At 46.2% G+C, this 19,105-nt stretch overlaps 1 protein-coding gene and 1 non-coding gene across 10 annotated transcripts in view; one reads left to right on the top strand and one right to left on the bottom strand.

Moving 5' to 3' along the window:
* FHOD3 (formin homology 2 domain containing 3) overlaps window positions 1-19,105 on the bottom strand; it is a 476,176-nt gene that overhangs the window by 450,211 nt on the left and 6,860 nt on the right. The gene's annotated exons all lie outside the window — the stretch shown is intronic.
* On the top strand, window positions 9,327-9,433 carry LOC130045634 (U6 spliceosomal RNA). Its single transcript, XR_008795601.1, has one exon. It is a non-coding gene; the product is annotated as a U6 spliceosomal RNA (small nuclear RNA).

The following is a 19,105-nucleotide window of genomic DNA, read 5'->3' as shown; positions in this document are numbered from 1 at the left end:
AAGTCTTCTGATGCAGAGTAATTTGCCAAATAAGTGAAAGCCTCCTAACAATTCTACAGAAAGAGCCAGGCAACCCTTTGCCAGAAAGTAAACCCACTTCCAGACACTCAACCTAGAAAAACAAAAACTCATGTTCACACAAAATCCCTACACAAGTGTTTGGAGCGGAATAGGAGGTCTGCCATGGTGGCCAGGAGAGCAGACTCCACAGCCAACATGGAGGGCAGTCTTGAGGTCTGGGCACACATACTGGTGCCCCCCTGAAGTAGAGTGTCACGGACAGTGGAAAGAAATGTGCATGGGTTTAGATGGACCCCAAGGCCATTACACAGAGTGAAAGCAGCTGATCTCAAAGGGTTAAATACAGGATGAGTCTACAGATCTGGCACTCTGGGGAGAAAACAAGCAAAGGAAGACTGAGCAGATTCTTGACTGCAGGGACTGGACACAGGAGGGCATCCCAGCCCATCCCAAGGGCATTACCGATGAAAAGCGAGAAATGCTGACCTAGCGAACTCCCCAGATGACTATCATGGTCCCACAACCTAGGAAAAAGAGCTAAGTCCTTTAACAACATGATGGTGATATCCTATAGAATGTCTTAATGGCCCCTGCCAAAATAAAACAATCTTCGCATGGTTTCCTATATGAACACTTTTTTTGTAAGCATGTTCTGCAGTTCTTCATAACAGACAATACAAAATACACTATTTCAGTTGTGTTTTGGGACAGGGATTGGGACTTGAGATAGAAACATCCCAAATTTGGTGGAGGAAAGGTGTAATGGTGGTGGGATGGGTGTTTGAATAGTGGATGTAATCAATTTTATAAGTTGTGAACCAACTTATAAAATTAAAATAATTAAAAAATAATAATGTGGAGTTCATGCTCAATTCAATCAGCTTAATCTATGGCTGAATAAATAGCAGTGCTCCTACATTATAAAAAATAAGAAGAAGAGCTAGGTCCTAGATGAGATGTGACAGGGTGTGGTGGGTCATCAGAAAGTCCTGCAAGCTGATTCCCAGGGAAAAGGAATCAGCTGTGACTGGCATGACTGGGGACAGATGCTGAGCAAGAGCCATATTCACAGGGCCTAGAGAGGGAGGGGGCCTGAACAGGAAGTGAGGGGAGGTGAGCAGGACCCCACTGGCCGGACCCCAACTCAGCTTTCTCAGAGGCACAGAGACAAAAGGGCTACCAAAGACCTCAGCATGCATAGTTCCATTGCAGTGCAGGGATCTAAAGCTGAAAAAAGGGAAACTGAAGTAGAAAAGTAGGGCTCAGAAAAAAAATAAGATGCCGACAGGCTGAAGTGACAGTACAGCGGGTAGGAAGCTTGCCTGGCATATGGCCAACATGGGTTTGATTCCCGGCACCTCTGAGCCCCACCAGAAGTGACCCCTGAACACAGAGCCTAAAGTAAGCCATGATACAGCCAGGTGTGGCCAAAACAAACCAACACAGAACTAACGTGCTCAGGAGTAAAATCAGCAGAAAGAGAACAGGACATAGCTTCCTTCTGCCTACCTATGTACCACAGGGAGGATCACGAGGGGTGTAAGGAGGAAGGGACAGTGGCAAGGGTCATGCCAGGGCACACAGGTGCAGGAGCAGGTGGCCAGGGATGGGCATCCCGGAGACTCCGTGTGTAGAGAGTGGGGGTGGCAGGGGGAGGTCCCAGAGACCAACTGTGGAGACACAGAATAGCATGGGTCAGGCAAAGGGGGCAGACCCACATCTGTTGCTGGCAGATCCTCCAAGCAATGGCAGGGGCTGCAGCAGAGATAGCTGGGGGAGCTGCAATGAAGCCCCTGACAGACGGCAGCCCTGGTCCCATGCAGTTACTGTGATGTCGGTGACAGAGTCCCACACCCCGAGGAACCTGGAAACATCTGTGAGATATGGCCACGTGTGGCCACTGCCTGCATCCTAGCACCCCCATGGGTAGCAGAAGAACTTGCTATACCTTCCTTCCCTGTGAGCACACAAAGGGCTCTCGGGGCTTACCCATCCCCAATTCTCTTCCTCCCCAGTTGCCTTTGCAATCATTTCCTTCTACCTCTGCTTTCCTCTCTCCTTCTGTTTCCTTATGTGTCCATTTCACAGAGTGAACTCGCTTCCAGAACTGTTCTGTGAGCAGTGACCACAGCCTCCCAGCCCAGGCTGTTGTTCTCACTGGCCCAGGGCCAACCCCTCACCTTGTCTTTCATCCTCTCCCTTCCCACCAGTCCTCTCTAGGAGCTGCCTGCACCATGCAGTCCAGGCGAATTTGGCTGGAATGTGACTCCAGTGATGACAAAGTGGCCTGCACCACATGGGGTGCAGGGGGTTCCCAGTTGTGACTTGTGTTTTGGGCATGTCTCACCTCTCTCCCCAACCAGGAATAACAATAAAGGAAAGACTTTGGAGGTGGCAGAAAAATAGCACAGGAATTAAGACACTTGTCTTTTTTTTTTTTTTTTTTTTTTTTTTTTTTTTTTTTTTTTTTCCCTTTATTTTATTTTATTTTTTTTAAAGTTGTAGATTTACAATTTTTTGTGCTTTGGTTTCAATTGTACAATGATCAGATACCCATCCCTCCACCAGTGCCCATTTTCCACCACCATGGATAATATCCCTCCCACCCCCATCCCCCCATCCCCCCGTCTCTGTGGCAGGGCAATCCCCTGTGTTCTCTCTCTCCTTTTGGGTGTTGTGGTCTGCAAAAGAGGCATTGAGTGGCAAACATGTTCAGTCCATAGTCTACTTTCTAGACTATCCTCCAAACATCCTTTATTTGGTGCTCCCTTCTCTATCTGAATAGCCCTTTCCTCTAGGATACCCGGCTGGCCTCTAAGTTATGGAGTAATCCTCCTGGTGCTGATCTCAGCTATTCTTGGGTATTAATCTCATACTTTGTTACTTTATATCCCCCAGATGAATGCAATCTTTCTATGTCTATCCCTCTCTTTCTGACTCATTTCGCTTAGCATGATACTTTCCATATTGTACCACTTGTATGTAAATTTCATGACTTCATCTTTTCTAAGAGCTACATAGTACTCCATTGTGTAGATGTACCAAAGTTTCTTTAACCAGTCATCTGTAAGACACTTGTCTTGCATGCAGCTGACTCCCAGTTATATCCTGGCCCCTGAGCACAGAGCCAGGAGTCAGCCCTGAGCATTATAGGGTATGGCCCAAACTCCTAGTCACCCAAAAGAGATTCTTTTGTTTTGGGGACTTTTTAATTTTTTATTTATCTAATTGAATCCCTGTGAGATACAGTTTCAAAGTTGTTCATGATTGAGTTTCAGTTATATAATGTTCCAACACCCGACCCTTCATCAGTGTACATTTCCTACCACCAATGTCCCCAGTTTCCCTTCTGCCACCACCCCCAGCCTGTATGGCGGGCACTTTTCCTCCCTCCCTCCCTCCTCAATCTTTCTCTTCCTCCTTGGCTTAGAAGCTGGCAGCACATGCTGGGGGAAAATGTAGCTCTGATAGAGAAGGGAACACCAAGTAAAGGATGTCTGAAGGACTTGCTCAGGATGTGAGATGCATGCTGAATACAGACTACAGACCAAACATGATGGCCACTCAATACCTCTATTGCAAACTACAACACCCTAAAGGAAAGAGTGAGCAAAAGGGAATGCCCGGCCACAGAGGCGGGGTTGGGTGGGGGGATGGGGTGGGGGGATGGGAGGGCTACTGGGATCATTGGTGGTGGAGAATGGGCACTGGTAGAGGGATGGGTACCTCGATCATTGTATAACTGAAACCCAAGCATGAAAGTTTGTAAGTCTACAATTGTACCTCATGGTGTTTCATTAATAATAAAAAAAAAAGTCAAATCACGGAAAAGTTATAATGTTTCCTGAGGTAGTATTTAAAGCAAATATTTTGCTAACAATTTATTGTGGTAACTGAACTACCACAGTTATTGTTATATATAAATGTATTTATTAAAAAATTAGAAAATAGAACAGATTGTGAATTTTGGACTATGGATAACAATAAAACTAGAAGATATCTTTGAAGTAATGTATTAATGTATCATTCTACATAAAGGCAAAATAAAACTGAGAGAATTATCAAAAGAAAAAAATCTTCCCCTTCCTCCCTCCTTCTTTCCCTCCTTCTTCTCTCTCTCCCTCTTCCTCCACCCATTTTGGGCATTATGGTTTGCAATCTAGATACTGAAATATTATCGTGTATATCTCTACTTTCAACCCTCAGTTCTTGTCCAGAGTGATCATTTCCAGCTATTCTTGTCATACTGGTCTCTTCCTATCCTAACTGCCCTTCAACCCTCCCACCCCCACCCCACACACACACACTGTGGCAAGCTTCCAACCACACACCAGAGGGACTGGTCAAAGAAGATACTTTTGGTGTCTGGAAACAGTAGTATTGATGGAATCAAGCTCCCACCCAGCGGGCTTCTCCTCCTCCTCATTATTTTCAAAAAGAAAAAAAATCACCAAGTAGCATGTGGTGTCTCTGAACACAGCTGAAATTTCCCAAGTTCACACTGCTGATGTTTCTGAGTGTCATACATGTGTTCACAAGCGTGTCTGGTGGGCTGAGGCAGAAAGCCCAAACTGGAGCCAAGGCCTGGGGGTCGGAGAAGCAGGCCTGGCTCCTGGCGCCCCCATCTCTGAGGGAGGGAGCCAGCCCCTCAGCTGATTTTTATGCTCTCATTCTGGACCTAGAGCCTGAGAACTCAGTCTCAGCCCTTTCTGGGGTTGTGTGAGGACCAGTGAGCAAACCTATGTCCCAGCGCCTTGTAAAATGCACAGACAGGCTGTGGTTCTATTGTTGGCATATTCGGACATGAATCACCAGCCACAAAAATGCATCCAGTTCTGGGAACAAAAAAACCACTCAAACCCTTGACTATTGTTCTGGACAGCACTGCCCCATCCCTGTCCTTCCCCTGCCCTCGGACACGCAGCACTGGGGAGTTAGTGGGGAAAGCGGGGGCTGTCCAGCAGGGATCCTAGACCATAATTCCCCCTCCAGCACCACCGCACCGACCGTGGGAATGCGGGTTCTGCCCAACCCCATGGAAGTCAGAGATGATGCGTGCTGGAAGCCAAGTTCAAAGCCAGCAGAGTAAGGACCTGGCAGTGAAGACACAGGTGAGGGCCATCACCTTCAGGAGCTTCGCCCCAAGCCTCCGTGAGCTCCAAAGAGCGGAATCTCTAACTGTGGGAGAAGCTGCCCCCTCACCTCCCCAGAGAGCCCTTTCTCCTAGAAATCCTCAAGGGTGACAGCTGCCTGGATCCTGGCACACATTCGGGTTCATAGGCCTCCTTCTCTTCCCCAAACACAAGCGTTCGCAGAAACAGTAAGCAAGGTTACTACACAGAAGGTTCCAGAATGATCAGTGGAGATACTTGGTTGGAGATTCAGGTCCCATTAGCCCCTGGGTCTTGCACATCAGGAGTCAGGGATGACCCTGTGTCCATCCCCCACTCTGGAGAGCCCCAGACATGGGCACTGCCCTCCAGTACTGACAGGGTACTGGGTCTTCTCTTGCCAATGGGAGGCTCCTCTCTACCACCCTAGTGTGCATGTGACTCAGAAATGGCCAGAAAGCAAGCTGCCATGCAGTGTGGAGTTGGTGCTATCCACTCACCTGCAGCCTGGGCAGAATTAGAAGATGTAGATCATGTTTACAGAGGAAGGATCCATCCAGCTGTGTACACTGGAGGTCTGTGACCAGACGTGTAGCTTACTAACACATTTCTGGGCAGTCCTCGCATCTTTAGTCTATGCTGCAACCTTGGCCACTGAATATTCTTTCAAAATATTCTAAGTCTATTTCTAGAAGTCTTTTATGCATCAGGCCTCCAGCTCAGGAACTCTAAATACAAAGTGGTTTTTTTTTTCAGAGGCTCTTCTGGAGACTGGGCTTGACCTCTGGACAGTGTGGGGGGGGGGGGGGCGGGGGGGGGAAGCATCAGGTAAAGAAATCAGCAGCAGGCTGCTGGGGGGAGGGGCACACGGAGCAGGGATGTCATGACCCTTAGACTAGGCCTCTGGCCAGGCTGGAGGCTGGAAGGGCAGCACCAGTAGAGGGAAGAGCTGGACACACACACACACACACCCCACCCCACCCCCAACATGGAGAGCTGCAAGTCAGCGCCAGGGAGAACAAGTGGTCAGGACACCATGCGGGGGGCAGGCCAGAGGGCAGGACACCACAGGCCAGCACTCCTTGTCCCTGTGGAGAATTGGGACCTTACCTTGTAAACAATGGGGTGTCAGTGGAGAGAGAAGAACATGAGTAAATGGACAGGGGTGGATCTGAGAATTTTTTTAATTAGTCAAGAGGCCAAGTAAGAGGGTCTGGTATGTGTAGGGCTGCACAGGGCTGACACAGGTTCAATCCCTGGAACCCTATATGGTCCCCTGAGCACCACCAGGAGTGATTCCTGAGTGCAGAGCCAGGAGTAAGCCCTAAGCATTGCCAGGTGTGGTCCAAAAATGCAAGAAAGAAAAGAGCCCAAGTGAGAGCCAAGGAGGACTCAAGCAGTGAATCCCGGAAGACAGCAGCTTGCCGGAGAACTCTCCAGATCCTGAGCTGGGCCAATTTCACCGGAGCACCTCAGATGGAGTGGGTGTCCCAGCTCCACCCAGTGTAGATGAATCCCCTGGTGGCCACAAACTTCCAGAAGAAAAACCCAGGTATGTGGGTTTCAGGGACTATGACTCCAGGCCACATGGCAGCAGCGGGGATGGTTTTCCCCTTCCAGTTTCTCCTACCACTCCCAGTCCTGGCTGTCATGCCCAGGAACTGCCTCCGGGCGCCATCTCAGCGCTTTAACAGCCTTGATCCAGAGACTCCCAAACGAATCTCAAAATGGACTAGCTACCTACAAACATGTCTCTGGACCCCAGTCATTTACAGTTTTAGAATTCCAGGAGTGTATGGTCACTTGTACAGTCACACAACCTCTCATGATATTCATACTAAGCAAGAGAAAATAAAATATCTAGCATCTGCCTGTGGCAGGCAGGCTTGGAAAAACAAAATGAGAACCAAGGAGTCTGGGCACTGGAAAAGGCCTGGCTGGAGCAGAGAAACTGAGGGGGGCTCAAACTTCTCATGGGGTTTCGGGCCAGCAAGTGCAGACGGTGGACAAGGGGAGGTCTGCGAGATTACTGGGTCCCTTTTCTTCCGTCCTTATGGAATTCGGAGATATGTCTCCTGCCGCCACCATGGGCTAAATGGGGCACCCCACCCAAGTCCCACCAGGTTCCTGGGTTCAAGCTCTCATCCCCAGTGAGATGGAGTGAGGAGGGGAGCCTAAAGGAAGGAGCAGATTTGGGTCCCATGATGGGATCTGTGTCCTTACTGAAAAGGGGAAAGACTAAAGAATACCTTTTATCAGGTCACTTCATTTGACATTTTTCAATACAGTGCTGATGAGAAAAATAACCCATACCAGGCCAGGGCCATCGTCTGAGTGGGGTGTGCACATTCTCTCCTGTCTCCCTCTGAAAGTTCCGCTTCCTCCCACACCCCAAAGATGCACACACTTGGCGGGTCCACTTTGAGTGGGGGCATGTAAGTGAACCCCTAAATGGAACAGAGTCTTCCAAGGTTGGTTCCCATCACGTACCCCGAGCTGCCAGGAATCTACAACTCTGAATGGAAATAGAAAAATTGGAAAATTCAATGAATACATGCACACAGATGACTTTGATATCAGATGTGTTTATTTCTGTTTGTTTGGGAGTCACACCCATAGTGTGACTCTTGTGGACTCTTCCCAGAACAGTGCTCAGGGCATGGCAGTTCTCAGGGATTCATGTGATACTGAGGATCAAACCAGGGCACTTTCATGCACAGCATGAGCTCCATCCCTTTAAGCCATCTCCCTGGCCTAGGCTTGGGGTTTTTATTAGGAGTTCAGTGACGTTTTTATGTCCAGAAATACGCTGTATGAACTCAGCTCTTGTTTATATCAGATAAAATTAGTTTCCAATGTGGCACTTCATTCAAGTCACAGTTCCCAACAACTAATCCATAAGATTAGGTGAGGATTCACTGTGTTCAAGTTAGGTGGTCCCCTAGCAGTCAGGCAGAAGGCCCTCACCAAGAGCAAAACCTGCCATGCATGCCTTGTTATTGGACATCCAGGACTCCAGGACAGTGAAAAACAAGTGTCTGGGGTGGAGATTCCCTGTTGAAGATGACAAGCACCTATTAGGACACAGGCTATTTTAATAGACACCTAATATTCAATCCATGCTAAAACACGATATACTAAATCTTTCCTTTGTTGTTAGACCTTACATTTTTTAGCTTTTCACCATTAAAACAATCCTCAAAAATCTTTGTCCACATGACACTTAAATCCCTTTTATCTCTTCAAGTCATTCTTGGAAGTTTGGTCAGAGGATTAAAAATTATTATATCTGAGTTGCCAAGTACATCTCCCAAATAGGAGGCCAGGTCATTGCCAGCATTTCTGCTCCCCAGAATATTCCAAGGTGCCCAGGATATTCCTGGTGGAACAGGTGGAAATTGTGTAAATGCGGGTCCATGGCATAAGACTGGGAGCCACCAAAGGAAGAGAGAAGTGAGGAATACACACAAGGGACCGAGAAGTACTCGGGCAAGATTGTGAAACATTGGATCACATTATCCACAGCCTTGGCCATCTCTGTTCTCAAAGAATCAACAACTAAGATCAGCATCTTTTTTTTTTTGCTACTTGAATATTGGTGCTGGGTGTATGAAATGTAGCGGTTCTAACTTTAGCACTGACTCTTAAAGCACAGTCATGATTATGCCCCTGAAAATAGGGACAGGCAACAAGATACATATATAAAATTTATTCAGGGTTTTAATAATCATTTCTGAATATATCTGGTGTTGTTCCCAGAACCCAAATGTGACTCTGAGCTGGAACAACAGTCACACATGGAAGGTCAGGATGGGCCAATTTCTAACTTGGTCCTGCTCATCGCCAGTCCTGCCTTAGGAACCAGCTTTCCAATCCCCTCAGAGGCTTAAAATGGAAGACACTGCTCTCAACCAAGATGAACGCTTTTAGTAGAGTCCACCCCAGTGGTACTTGGGGGTCCAGACCACTTCTATCAAAGATCAAACCAGGCAGTATTCTGGGGCCACTAGGGCCATACCTGGCAGTGCTCAGGGCCCAGAAGGTATCAGGGATCAAACTCAGGGCCTCACTCTCACACTTGCTTACCCATGCTCCACTTTTGAACTATCTCCTCAGCAACTCCACCATGTAAATTATTTATTCTTCTGCTTAGCAATTAAACATCTTGGAATTCTTCTTAAGAGTATGCAACAAGTGCTCACTTCGGCAGCACATATACTAAAATTGGAACGATACAGAGAAGATTAGCATGGCCCCTGCGCAAGGATGACACGCAAATTCGTGAAGCCTTCCATATTTTTAAAACAACAATGAGATATCATTTCACACCACAGAGACTGGCCCACATCCACAAGAACAAAAGCAACCGGTGCTGACGCGGATGTGGCGAGAAAGGGATCCTCCTTCACTGCTGGTGGGAATACCGACTGGTCCAACCCTTTTGGAAAACAGTATGGACGATTCTCAAAAAATTAGAATTTGATCTCCCATTTGACCCAGCTATAGCACTCCTGGGAATATATCCCAGAGAGGCAAAAAGGTATAGTCGAAGTGACATCTGCACTTGTTTGTTCATTGCAGCACTCTTTACAATAGCCAGAAACTGGAAGAAACCTGAATGCCCAAGAACAGATGACTGGTTAAAGAAACTTTGGTACATTTACACAATGGAGTACTATGTAGCTATTAGAAAAGATGAAGTCATGAAATTTACATACAAGTGGTACTACATGGAAAGTATCATGTTAAGCGAAATGAGTCAGAAAGAGCGGGATAGACACAGAAAGATTGCATTCATCTGGGGAACATAAAGAAACAAAAAGGGAGACTAACACCCAGGAATGTCTGAGATTAGTACCAGGAAGTTTGCTCCATGACTTGAAGGCCAGCCACACGTGCTAGGTGAAAAGGAAGCTCAGATAGAGAAGAGAGCACCAAATAAAGGGTGTTGTGAGGACCCTCCCAGGGTGGGAGAAGCATGCTAAAAGTAGTCTATAAATCAAACATGATTGCCACTCAGTGCCTCTCTTGCAAAACACAGTACCCAAAAGAAGAGAGAGAGAACAAGGGGGAATGTCCTGCCACAGAGGCAGGGTGGGATGGGGGGGATGGGGGGTGGGGGGGATGCTGGGACCCGTGGTGGTGGAGGATGGGCACTGGTGGAGGGATGGGTACTTGATCATTGTATAACTGAAACCCAAGCACAAAAATTTATAAGTCTATAACTGTACCTCATGGTGTTTCACTAATAAAAAAATTTTTTTAAAAAAAGAGTATGCAACAAGAGGCCAGAGAGATAGTACAACAGGTAGGAGTTTGCCTAGCATACAGCTGACCCAGGTTCAATCCCTGGTATCCTATATGGTGCCCCAAGCTCCACCAGAAAAGATCCCTGAGTTTAGAGCCAGTAAGTCCTGTACAGTGATGGCCGTGGCCCCAAAACAAGCAAAAAAGTGCAGCAAGATCTCTCTCACAGATAGCCAAAGGAAAAAACCTAAGAGATACTCTAAAAGACTGAGCTTACCCAGGAGGGAAAGGGGGATAGGAGGGATGCTGGTGGAGGAAAGCAAACATTCTAGCTAAGGCTGTGATATTGCAAGGTTGTCTGCATAAAACCCTATCATTAACAGCATTGTAAATCATGGTGCTTCAATTAAAAATGAGGGAAGAATATCATCAGATATGCAACATCGTCAGAGTCAGGAGCAAGCTCTGAGCATCACCAGGTATGACCCCAAAGCAAACGCCAGAGCTATCTCTCCTGTCACTGGTAACTGCCTAAACACCCACTGCTTCATTCACTCAGTTATCATTGAAAACTAAACAAAGTGTCAACAAAGGACAAATAAGCACTAAAGACAGTGTTCCATCACAGAATCTGAGAGCAAGGTTTCCAAAGACCATGGCATATGCACAGACTTTACCATATGGCAATAAAAATAATATGCTCCAGGGATTACAGTGACCTAGGGAAATATTTAAATATTGTTTTTAAATATGCCTTTAAATATTGTGTTTAAATATGTGGACAAAGGACCTCTGGCTCCGGGCACATCTCCTCAATTCCACTTTTCTTATTGTATTAACATACGCCTCAGAGACCTGGGCCCTAGGAAAACAGAATGAGAACGCTATTCGGGTCTTCCAAAGAGGAATCAAAAGAGCTATGCTTGGAGTATAATGCTTCACTCAAGGGAGAGAAAGAATTCAGAGTTCCTACCTCCATCGACGGTCAAGAATCAAGGACGCTGTCTTGTTTGCCAAGGCGTCGAAAATCAGATGGGCTGGACAAGTAATGACATTTGGAGACAACCACTGGACTAGAGCCATTACTGACTGGATTCCACGGATATCAAAAGATCGCACGGTTGCCCACCTCTGAGATGGTCAGACTTCTTCAGCAAGACCCTGAAGGATCAGTTTGAGGCTCTTCGTGTTCCCAGAATGAGCAGACACCATTAGGCTACACTAGTATGCGTCAGGGACAAATGAAGATGTTACTGGTGCCTACTCGAGCAAATCGATGAGTAAGGGGATGTCAAGTGATCAAGTGATCAAGTTTAAATAAGCAAAAGGTATTTAAATTCTTGTAAAATTCAAAAATGTTAACAGCAGTTAGCTTTAGGTAGTAAAAAAAAAAAAACAAGAAAGAAAGTGATTTACACTTTTTCTCTGTGTTTTCCTATGGTCTCAAATTTATACTCATGCTTACCTAGGAGGGGAACAGATACCTTCTTTGGTAAAGGAGTCTTTCCTTGCCTGAAATTCTGCTAATTCAAAGATTTCCAAACTTGGGTCTGGAGCAATAGCACAGAGGGTAAGGTGTTTGCCTTGCACTCGGCCATCCCAGGTTCGATTTCCGGCATCCTATATGGTCTCCTGAGCACCACAAGAAGTAATTCCTGAGTGCAGAGCCAGGAGTAACCCCTTTGCATCACCAGGTGTGACCCCCCCCCAAAAAAAGCAAAAAAAAATCAGAAAGATTTCCAAACTTATTCAGCCTGGCCTCTATTATAAAAATAACTCCTGGCTCCTGCAAATCTTCTTTCTTTAGGGGAACAAAAAGAAAGAATGCTCCCCCCCCCCAACTTTCCATTGCACCTGAGGCTCTTACCTCTCCTACACACCACCAGCATTCCAGTGCTTCCTGGGAGGGCAGTATTGTTCACTTTGGGAAACACTGCTCTAACTTTGTCAGTGCTACGCTCTCCCCAGCAACACTACCCAGATGCCACACACACACACACACACACACACACACACACAGTTGAAGTTCACAACTAAATGGAACTCCTAAATGGAAGATGCTTTAGAGTAACAGCTACACATGCAGCACATAAATATTGATTCGAAGGATATAAACAGTTCATATTACTCAACTCAGCTTTAAAATGAGAAGTCATCTTTTTTACTTTTGTCCCCTTAAGAGAGAGCAACAGGTTTGATGCCTCCAGCAACTCTTTCCAGGCCCTCTGCAAGTCAAAGGTCATAGGTCACTGTACTATCCAAACTCTAGAGTCATCATTCTATCCCATTGGACACCATCAACCAATTCATGGTTCAGGCACCCCTCCATTCCCATTTGTGTGGATATGAGAATTCCCCCTTTTCAAACAAAAATCAAGAGCATATAAAGAATACTGTCCTCCCGTTGTTCATCAATTTTGCTCGAGCAGGCCCAGTAACATTGTAAGACTTGTTGTTACTGTGTTTGGCATATCGAATACATCACGGGTAACTTGCCAGGCTTTGCCATGCGGGCGAGATACTCTCAGTAGATTCCTGGGCTCTCTGAGAGGGGTGGAGGAATCAAACCCGGCTTGGCCGGGCTGGCTGCGTGCAAGGTAAACACCCTACCACTGTACTATTGCTCCTCACATAAAGAATAAGTTCTAACAAAGTTCAGAGATGAGAAAGAGAATGGGCACAAATAAGTGAGAAACAGAGAGAGCATATGCTTCAAGACTGTGCTCCATCTTCCCTGGGACCTGGGTCTACCCTAAGTACTTCCCAGGAGAAGATGCCTTCCCAGGGGTGGGGGACCGTATACCCCAGAAACAGAATGCAGACTGCCTATTGAAATAAGAGGAAACAGAAATCACTTTAGAATTGTCCACTGGGGGTATAGGGCTGGGTTTTCAAGAGGCAGCGTTTAATACTGAATTTCACTTTCAGGGCCAGTGAGATAGTACAGAAGTTAGGTGCTAGGTTTGCCTGTCACAAACCCTGGTTCAATTCCCGGCCACACATACCCTAAGCACAACCAGGGATTATTCCTGAACACAGAGACAGGAATAGCCCTTGAACCCCACTATATTCAGCCCCTCCAAAAAAATTGATAAATTCTGCTTTCATTTAACTAAAGTACAGAAATCAGAGGGGGGAAATATGTTAACACATTGATGTTAGCATGCAGCACCAGTGGCTCACACTTAAGCCCCATTAAATCACACTTATGGTTTAATTAACACAAATTGCAGCACTGATGTCAATGTGATAAAGCATTCGTCTCAACCACAGTACCACTACCCATGTTTACCTTGACTTGATTCAAAGTATAATAAGGGAAGAACTGCAAAATACTACAACAACTCATAGAAAATACAAAACTTGAGCTTAAGTGGCATAACACCATTCTTTAAACTACTCTCATCAAAACTGTGGTCAGGGAATGGCTATAATCCAGAGTGGGACCCTAGGTAGGCCAGGACCCTCCTTTTCTACTGCTCAGTGACCACTGCTCAGTCTCCAATCTGCTCTCAACATGTTAGAGGGGCCAGAGTGATAGTACAGTGGGTAGAATGTATCACCTTGCACACGGCCACCAGGGTTCAATCTCCGGCATCCCATATAGTCCCCCGAGCACTGCCAGGAGTGATTACTTAGTGCAGAGCTAGAAGTAAACCCTGAGCATCACTGGGTGTGACCAAAAGCCCCCACCAAAAATAAATAAATAAACATGTCAGAGTCTCATCATCTAGGAGTGTTTGTCCAGCAGTTCATTTGCTATTCTTGGGATCTGATGAGCATGTGAGAAGAGGCACTAGCTACCACTAGTTTCAGAACATGAAAATCATCTCTGGCTTTCTCATGCACGCCATTCATAACCTGACATTTTGTTATCTGCCCTGATTACCAACACATGGAGAGTCAGAGTAGACTAATAAACACTAAAAGTGTCTTATGAGTTTCCTTCTTTCCAAGAATGTTAAATACATTTGATGTAGTTATCAACCAATTTGTCTTTGTGTCCTCTTTGCCAAATTTACTAATGAACCATTAGCTGCTTTACAGTTTCCTTCTCAATATGTTCAACAATTTTGAGGTGGCCATTTCTGCTTGAAATTTCTAAATGTATTCACTTGGAATTCAGCATTTTCATGTCTAGATTATAGATCTGATGGGGAAAGAGACCTTCCCAAAATATAAATAGGTAAAGGTAGAGGCCATTTTTAATATCATGACTCTACAAACAGATAAATTTTTTGGTAATTTTGCTATCTGTCAATCCTGTCCGTGTCCGGGCCGGGTGAGGTTTCCCGTGTTGTATTCGATATGCCAAAACCAGTAACTACAACTGGTCTCATTCACCTGACCCTGAAGGCTTCACCGACATGGCAGCACTGAGAAGGATGAGAAAGGAGAGGCCGACAAAATCTCAAGGCCGACCTAGGCTGCCACAACAAAGGAAGACAAAAATGATCGTCTGTACTTTCAATGCACGTACGCTAGCATCAGATGCATCCATCGAGGACCTGATGGTACAAGCGTGAATGATCAAGTACGACATCATTGGTCTGACCGAGACAAGAAGACACGAATCTCACCATGCCGTTTTCGACACTGGAGAAGAATTGTTCCTCGGAACATGCGATAAAAGAGGTGTTGGAGGTGTCGGTGTCCTTGTCAACACAAACTTGGCCAAGAGCATTGATTCATTCGAATGCCTAACAACCCGAATCGGACGTTTACATTTGAATAGATGTGGCTCACTGCCTGCAGCTTCTATCTTCGTTGTCTACGCACCAACATCTCATTATGATGAAAGAGAAATCGAGAAGTTCTACATGGAGCTAGAGAAGTTCTATAAAGAAGACCACACCTTCTACAAGATCATTGTGGGTGATTTTAATGCCAAGATAGGACCGAGAAGATCAGCTGAAGAACTTCACATCGGGACCCATGGCCTAGAATGGAATGAACAGGGTGAGAGACTGTCTGAGTTCATCATGTCGACCAAGACCATTCATGGTAACTCACAGTTCCAGAAGGCAGAATCTAAACGATGGACATGGGAGTCTCCCGGTGGACGATTCCACAACGAAATAGACCACATCATATTCAATCGACGGTTTTGCCTGACTGATGTCGCTGTTGTCCCAAAATTTCGAACGGGATCGGACCACCGTCTCCTTCGTGCAAAATTCTACTTCACAGAGCGGGGAGAAAGGGCTGCAAAGTTCAAAAAGAGAACTCCCAGAACGACCACCAACTGGGAACTCTTTGGTACTATTGCGGCAACATGGGAAGATGCCATTGTTGACAACATTGACGAGGAATACGATCGACTGGTTCAGCACCTCCATGAATGTGCGAGGAACGCCAAGAGAGAGATAGCCACAAAAAGTCGCCTATCTTCGAAAACTCTTGAGCTAATTCGCCAGCGTGGTTTGGCGCATGCCTCAGGCAACCGCAAGCTAACGTCCGAGCTTGCAAAGCAGTGCAGAGATGCGATCAAGGAAGACCTCAAAGAGAGAAGAGCAGAAGTACTGGTAGATGCGGCAGAAGCCGGGAAAAGTATTCGTAAGGCCCGCCTGTCCTTCGCCAACTATAAGAGCAAGATGACTGCCCTCCGACGTCCTGATGGATCCATCACATCCTCCAGAACGGCAATGGAGAAGATTATCCATGACTTCTACTCAAATCTCTTCGATAGCCATGTCCACTTGCCGACATACCAAATTCCACAGGATGGGTATGTCGTTCCCAACGTTCTCCCTTCCGAAATCCGACACGCCATTTCGTCAGTAAAGAAGCAAACAGCACCCGGCCCAGACAAGGTCAGACCTGAACACCTGAAGAACCTGCCGTCAGTACTCATCAATACACTGGCTCGGCTCTTCACTCGCTACCTGTCTGAATGCAAGGTTCCATCTCAATGGAAAACCAGCAGGACCGTACTACTGTTCAAGAAGGGAGACATCCATGACATTGGCAACTATCGCCCGATCTGCCTATTGTCTGTCATCTACAAGTTGTTCACTCGAGTCATCCTGAATAGGATTGGCAGAACACTAGATGAAGGACAACCATGTGAGCAAGCAGGGTTCCGCAAAGGATTCAGCACCATCGACCATATCCACACGATAACCAAGCTCATTGAGGTTTCTCGGGAGTTCAAGATGCCGCTCTGCTTAACGTTCATTGATTTAAAGAAGGCCTTTGATTCTGTTGAGACGGAAGCGGTCATTGAAGCCCTAGCCAATCAGGGCATTCAAGCCCAATACATCAGGATCCTCCGTGAGCTGTATTGCGGATTCACTACCAGGATCTCACCATTCTACAAAGAAGTGATCGTTGATGTCAAGAGAGGGGTGCGGCAGGGTGATACCATTTCACCAAAACTCTTCAGTGCCACCCTCGAGAACATCATGCGACGACTGGAATGGGAAGGAATGGGAGTGAAGATAGATGGTCGGCAACTACACCACCTTTGCTTTGCTGATGACATTGTTTTTTTTTTTTTTTGGTTTTTGGGTCACACCCGGCGATGCTCAGGGGTTACTCCTGGCTCATGCACTCAGGAATTGCTCCTGGCGGTGCTCGGGGGACCATATGGGGTGCTGGGAATCGAACCTGTGTCGGTCATGTTGGCTGCGTGCAAGGCAAACGCCCTACCCGCTATGCTATCGGTCCAGCCCCGACATTGTTTTAATAACACCAAACATCAGCCAAGCGGCACAAATGCTGGCCGACTTTGACCGTGAGTGTGGAAAGGTAGGACTACAGCTGAATCTTACGAAGACAATGTTTATGAGAAACAGCCTTGTTCCTGACGCCCCATTCGCTCTCAATGGAACGACCATCTCCGAATGCAACAGCTATGTCTACCTAGGTCGAGAGGTCAACATGACAAATGACCTGGCACCCGAGCTGCGCAGGAGGAAGAGAGCGGCTTGGAACGCCTTCAAGAACGTCGAAGAAATAGCTAAGAGGACGAAGAACCTCCGGCTCTGGGCACATCTCTTTGATTCCACTGTTCTTCCTGCATTAACATATGCCTCAGAGACCTGGGCCCTACGCAAACAAGATGAGAACGCCATTCAGGTCTCCCAAAGAAGAATAGAAAGAGCTATGCTTGGAATATCACGTTTCACTCAAATGAGAGAAAGAATCCGGAGTTCTGACATCCGTCGACGATCAAGGATCAGGGACGCTGTCTCATTTGCCAAGGTGTCGAAAATCAGATGGGCTGGTCACGTAATGAGATTTAAAGACGACCGTTGGACTAGAGCTGTTACTGATTGGATTCCACGGGATGTCAAGAGACCGCGTGGCCGCCCACCTACCAGATGGTCAGACTTCTTTGTCAAGATCATGAACGATCGGTTTGAGGCCCTCCATGTTCCCGGAGCGAAGAGATGCCATTGGGCTACACTAGCACGCGACAGGGACAAATGGAGACGTTACTGGCGCCCGCTCGAGCAAATCGACGACTAACGGGAAGTTAAGTGATTAAGTGAATTTTGCTATGCATAATAATATAACATTTTTAATTTTTATTAAACACCATGAGGTACAGTTGTAGACTTACAAATTTTTGCGCTTGGGTTTCAGTTATACAATGATCGAGTACCCATCCCCTTTTTAAATGTACTACCAATCCCCAGGCTGGAGCGATAGCACAGCGGTAGGGTGTTTGCCTTGAGCACAGCCAGCCTGACCAAGCTGGGTTCGATTCCTCTGCCCCTCTTGGAGAGCCCGGCAAACTACCGAGAGTATCTCTCCCAGAAAAGCCTGGCAAGCTACCCATGATGTATTCAATATGCCAAAACACAGTAACAACATGTCTCAAAAATGGAGATGTTACTGGGCCCGTTCAAGCAAATCAATGAACAACAGGAGAAGAGTGTTTGACCAATCCCCACCGCAGTAACTAATTTACAAATGAGTTAATATGTCCATAAAAAATAAAATTTTTCCATAATAGTAATAGTGCCAAAGTATACTGGCAACTTACATTTTTATTATAACACCACTATTGTTTGCTGCACCCAGAGATGTGCCCTTGAGGGGTAATGGAGGCTGGAGATAGAATTCGCTCACATGTACTCAGCTCTAATACTTGTTGTATTAGGGGAGAATGTCACAGGCTCTGCTAGGAAACCAAGTTTTTTACACCAGGATAACTTATTATAGAAACATCTTGTTTAGGGATAAAAATGCAGGTGCATCTACTGGAACTCCATGTATATCTCTACCATCACAGTTCCTTTGCTAAACTAATGATTTATGTAATAAGTTACTTTCTATTTTATCACTAGAATTTAGTCAGCCTAGGGAGATAAAAGCCTGAACATTAAAGACTGATGCCATTCATTTGTTTTGGGAGTTGAAGGGGAGGACGGCTGGTCTTTGGGTTACACCTGGCAAGACTCAGGGGCTACTCCTGACTCTGCACTCAGGAATCACTTCTGGCAGTGCTGGGGGACCATATGGGATGCTGGGACCAAACTCAGATTCTATAATGTCTAGGATTAGACATTATATTAGACAATGTCTTGCTGCATGCAAGGCAAGCACCTTACCACTGTACTGTTGTCCCAACCCCAGTTTTTTCAAATATCCTAAGGAAAATATGAACATCAGAAAAAGAAAATATCAATGGAGATATATTTCAAACTATTGCCATCTCTGCTATAGCAGACACACACAGAACACGCAATCATACTTAAGGAAAGAACTATGGTCAC

Source organism: Sorex fumeus, unplaced genomic scaffold, assembly GCF_029834395.1.
Source record: "Sorex fumeus unplaced genomic scaffold, SorFum_2.1 ptg000128l, whole genome shotgun sequence".
Taxonomy (NCBI): domain Eukaryota; kingdom Metazoa; phylum Chordata; class Mammalia; order Eulipotyphla; family Soricidae; genus Sorex; species Sorex fumeus.
Note: the sequence above shows the minus strand (reverse complement) of the source record. Positions and strands in the feature narration are given on the sequence as shown.